Raw genomic sequence first — 6,000 nt, 5'->3', positions numbered from 1 at the left:
TTTTAAACAAGTAATGGGCCAAACGGACGAAAAAACGGCTAAAAACGGTTATCTATATGCTTGTCAAAAAAACATTTCGAAGTCAAACATTCATTCACTTAACGCAGCGCATGATCAAAAACGTCTCTCGTTTAGCAGAAATCTGTTCAACACGAGAGCTATTCTGACATTCACTTTTAGGTCAAAATGCCAAATGAACAAAACTACTTCCTCTAAAAAAACAAAGACAGCCTGAAAAATTCTGGAAAAACAATCTTCAATCAAAACATCTCCATTCAACAGAAAAAATTTACTGTTCAGTCTTGAAAATCCAAAATTTATTATTAGAAACATCCTGTGACGTCGAAATTTTACGACGGACCAATACTGATAGCATCAGAAAACTCATCGCGCTAAAAAATGTCAATAATTAATTGATAGTTGTCTTTACATTTAGAATTCCACAGTTAACTCTGTGACCAGAAGGACACATTGCAAGAGCATCAGGCAGATAAAGTTGTCAGAAAATTAAAGAATTGTTCAAAAAAGACATCTAAAACTTATGACTCAAGAAGACGCGATTTCTTGTCGAAGCAATTGGGACCAGAAAAAAAAACTTCTCTCTTAGAGGCGATATGATCAACAAAACTAAACAAACAATTGCACAATTAAACTTATCACGAACAATACAAAAGATCGTTCGCCCAAATGAAATATCTAAACTTTTTTTAGGGTAATTCAAGCAAAGTCTCCGTGGAACAATAAATTAAATGAAACCAACTGCAAACCAACAAACTAAAATGAAATATCTAAAAAAGCATTAACAAACTGAAAAACTTCAATAACTAACAAATCAAAGCCAAAAAACTCTACGTCTTAGGAGAATTCCAGAATCAAACATGCTAGAATACAGACTACGAGCACATCATAAAAAAATATGACTAATTCGTAGTTTTTGGAAGTAAAAAACATAGCTGATAGATTGCCCGAAAACAGCCGCAGTAGCTTTATAGATCTAGTCTCAGAAAGATAGTCAAAGAAACAGACAAAAAATCCCTTTAACTTAAAGCTGAGATAATAGGTTTTGATTAAGCATCTGACTAACTTATTGATGTTTCAAATGGCTGCTCTCGAATAACCTTCATTTAGAGTGACACACAAGTGACCTTATCTCTTTGAATAAAAGTAACGTTAAATGAATTTCAGAGTGAGAAAGTCAAATTTGAAAGTGAGGTAAGACGCGTGTGACAAAAAACTTACGCCAACGAAAATACAATTCGGTTAATTTAACTCCGGCGCAAAGTTTTGTTAACGAATTGTAAAATTTTTCAACCCCTGATTTCAACAAATTTCGTTTCTACAAGAATAGATAATTGCAGAACACAGTTGGCAGATCACCAGAAAAAAGCCGAAATAGCTTTATAGATCTGGAGTCTCAAAAAGATGGTAAAAGAAACAAACCAAACAAAAAAAATTAAATGCTGGGAACTAATTTTGATTAAGAATGTATACACCTTATAGCTGCTTCTATTAGGTGCTCTCAAATAACCTTAAATTAGAGTGACACAAATTCACTTGACCTTATCTCTTTGAATTTAAGTCAAGAAAAGTCAATTTCAGAGCGAGGAAGTCATTTTTGAAAGTGAGGTAAGTCGCGCATCACCAAACACATTAACGCAAAGAACAAAAAACTCGCTCCACTAAGAGTGAACAATCACCTCACACATGCAATTCGGTTGAAATTGCATGAACGAACGAACGAAAAGATTTGAGATGACAGTGACATCATATGGTCAAAACAAAAATTATGACAAAGAAATATTTAAAAACGTAGAAGTTGAATAATAGCCTCAGCTATCAGCTATCGCTTTGAGGTTATTAGAAAAAGGAAACAAAAATACAGAAAATTTCACTACTTAGCATTCATGGCTTTGAAAAATATGTAGCCAACCTCCTGTCTATACAAACAAGTAAAAACAGTTCAAAGATTCGAAACAAAGAATCTTTGATTCGATTAAAAAAAATGAAACAAAATTGTCCGCAAAAATTGTCCGCAAGAAGTTTCGATTTTCAAAAAAATTTTAACTGATTTCAAACACTAATGTCATACAAACAAAATTGGATTCGTATACGTACAAATATTAAAAACAAAAAGAACTCAGTTACAAAGAAGTGTCCAATGCATGAACTGTCAAAAAGACATTGTCAAGTACCATAATTTTACAGAAAAAAGTCCACAGGTAAACATCCAAAAATAAATTAATGAAACAAGCCAAAAAATTAAATGGAAAATTGAGAAGTGTGCCCCTATTGCACTTAACGCATTAGGCCTCCAAAAGCTTTGTGTTATCAATTGCAGCAGGTTACATATTAAAGCATATTAATAGGTTAACTCTTTCGATTTCCAGTCCATTGCAAGAGTCTTACTGTTGACTATACATAGCTTGGTGGCAAAAATTGAAATGAAACACGCCCTCTGAAAAGTAAAAAATGAGCGGTATAAACTACGTAAAACTTTCAACTAAGTCTTCACGAAAGCATTATGGGACCTCCACGTTAAACGGCTGAAACCCTGCACAACAGAAAGATTTCGCACAAACTCAATATTTCCACTCAGTTTAAAATGTGTAAGAAATTGACAAAAACAGAATAAAACTTCAATTATATTCACACTTTCATATCTGAACGGCTTAGTCGTACTACGATCTCTTAAAGATCGTCACGTTTCCTGAAAATGCAAAGGCGAAGACGACAATCCTCACCCGTTTGCCTGTTCTATTCCCGTTATAATTGAATTACTGCCTTGTTGGAGTAGAAGAACAAAGTCCATTGAAGAGTATTGAATTCTGGATATATTCGAAAACTTTTCAGTTGCACTTTATCCCACTCCTCATGAATAATATGAAACAGTTTCGTACTCTGTTATGCATTTCGTTTTCTCTTCTCTGTTTTTACGGAACTTCTCTTTGAAAGAGGTGTCGCTACCTGCAGTTGAAGATTATTGTTCCCACATTTCTTTAAATAGGAAAAACTACGAGTTGGTCCTATTTTTAGTTTGTTCATACTTTTTTGAGGGCATCTCAGACTAACTTATGCGTCATCATTTTCCAGCTCTTTCACCCTAGAATTTGACTACGAGGAAAAATTTCAAGAATTCTATTTTGAAAAAGTTAATGACACCAAAATTCCCCCTTCAGTCCCATTTTCGGCAAATTTCAAAACATTTTGGGACATTTTGCCTTTTTGACATTGGATCAACTTGAAGACATTTCTCCATAGGAATTTCATCAAAAGCTGCCTTTGGGACATCTAAAAAGATTTTATTTCAAAGTTTACTTTAAAAGAAGATCCACTTAGTCCACATTTTCGACACAAATTGAAACAATATGCCAGCCACCACCTTTTCTTGCTCACGCAATTTTTGCCGTTTTTGAGGTCATCCCGGGACAACTATCCGGCAGCATTTTATGGCACTCTAGCCCCAGAATTCAACAACAAAAACCTCCTGTTTGAAAAAAAGACGAGCTATAAATTTCTTCGCGCTTAACCTATAATTTGTGGTATTTTAGCCCAATTTCAATAATTTTGCGTCTTCTCGGTTTTCGTTATTTCTACCATAGTAGAATTATTACAAAAATGCGGGCCTTCTTGACAGTTTGGTGCGGATAAGCGAATGGGTTGAGAAAAAGGGAAATCCCCAGAAAAAAAGCACATCTAAGCTTAGTATTAAAAACTTTGCGCGAAAAAATTTCAGACATTTCCTAGTCCGTAGAAAAAAAAACTGTTCATTCGCCAACGAAGCTATTTTTTGTGTCTCATTGGATTCCTCTGAATCAAGCAAATAACTAAATCATAAAATTCTTGTAAAAAAATTAAATACACAAGATTTGTTGAAAATTTTGTTTCTACAACAAAACTTTTTGTTCAGCTCATCATTTCTCTTTAGTTTGTCGCTACAGAATAAGTTTCTTTGTGCTAACACCCCAAGAAAAAAATGCTGTTGAAAACCCACGCTTCCTTTCTACGTTTTTTCTTTTATCTCAAGAGACTGAAACATCCATTTGACTCACATTGAATCTCCATTTGAGAGCCAGTAATGTGACGTCAGATTTCAGAGAGAATCAGTTGTCAATGCTTTTCATTCAGATTTCGTCTGATATCATTTTAAAGCAAATCATTTTTTGCCATATTTTGCTGACTCCCTTAACCCTATATTTCATTATCTCAGTATCCTCTCATGACTGAGCTTTTTGAGACGTCGAATCAATTGGCAATAGTCTGACTGATTTTAAGGGTTATCTTTTCTCTCAGAATGAACTATTTTGAAGCTTTTAACAGAACTCTTATTGAGACGCGTTGTCAACAGATTCTCAAAAATTCACTAAAAATACAAACATTTTGACAAAGTAGACTTTCTTCATTCAATTGCTCGCTTTACAAAAAAAATTAAACGCATTATTTTATTCGGTAAGAATTTGTAATCGCAATTTTAGGAGTCATCTCCACTTCTGAGGATTCCTGCTTACATTTTTTTGTTATTTTGGTTCGCCAACCTTCTGTATTTGAAAAACTACAACTTTTATAACTATACTTTTTTCTAATAATGAGGCGGGCAGCGAAATTTAAAAAGCAAAAAAGTCAACGCCATCATTTTTAAACTGCAAAATACGCCCTATATTACAGGAATAAAAAGACATGGAATTTGCAATGCTCTTCCAAAAATTTCAAACAGGACTTCCTCGAATTCTTTTTGAACAAATCAGCCAGTTTTCTACATGGCAAAAACGGTTTTTTAAATGGCGCTTAAAAATAAAGTTCTGAGGTAGAAAAGCCTGTTTAATTTAGTTTTGAGATGTTGCCATCACTGAGTCCGTCTGGAGTTTTTATTACGTAATTTTAGATTTTTTAAATCTCGCAAATTTTTGTAGCGTTTTGAATTGGCTTGGCTCTATTTTGGAACAAATGTTATGGCTTGCTCTAGCCAGCAAAATACTTTAAAAAATCAATGTCTTGAATTTAAAAAAACTGCATTCAGAATTCAAGTGATTTGTTGAAAAATTCAAACTAATCAGTTATTGTATTTTGAATTTCTTTTGACCATTTAGTCGTCTTACTATAACCGCTGGCCACAACCGAATTAACATAGGTTAAAGACCCGTGAAAAATTATCAAATAGTATGAGCTGAATTCGAGAGAAAATTGCATTCAAACTGCAGCTGCCGCACTCAAATCCTGTACACTAGAGTTTTCGTATCGTATTTGTTGATTTCTTCAAAATTAACAAAACCATACACGTGAACGTTAGCTTTTACAATTATGGGTAATTCACGTTAAAATTTCACAGAATGCTTATTGCTTCTCAAAACCGTTGCAAACTATTTTCCACGCAAGACTTTGCTTTTTGGTTTTTCACACCAATCAGAACATAGAAAGTCAAGCGAAGCTAGATATAGTGACAAAAAAATCAATATTTTGACTTGATCTAGACCTTTATTCATTTGATGGCTTTTAGCACCATTTTAATTAGGTATGCACGGTCGACGTTCAATTTTGAGAATCTGTCAGCTCAACTTCTGCGTATTCGTCATTTTCCCGAAAAAAAATTTACCACATTTTCAAAAAAAAACAAAAGCGATCATTTTGAACGGCATAAAATTCTGAACTACATAAAATTTTACTGTTTTTCTGAGCTGGGTTAAAAAGACGATTTCTATTACACACACGATAAGATATGGAATGGGAAATTCTCTGCAAGCACTTGTAACATGAATTTCTTGAATACTTTAGAAATTATTCGTACAAATTTTCAATTCGCAACAACTCTTTGAAAAATAGAGCCTCTAGAAGATGAGACTTCCTCGGCAGAAAAACCAATTTCGATTTATTGCAAAATTTTGCTAGTTTTGGGATTCCTCAATTTTTTTCAGCAAGGTGTTATTCTAGGCAACAAAGTAAATTTAAATCGAACAGCTTGAACGTTATGAAAAACGCTGACTTTTAAAAAGGGCTTTTGACTAATCG

This window comes from Convolutriloba macropyga, chromosome 1, assembly GCF_964194025.1.
Source record: "Convolutriloba macropyga chromosome 1, txConMacr16.3, whole genome shotgun sequence".
Taxonomy (NCBI): Eukaryota; Metazoa; Xenacoelomorpha; order Acoela; family Convolutidae; genus Convolutriloba; species Convolutriloba macropyga.
Note: the sequence above shows the minus strand (reverse complement) of the source record.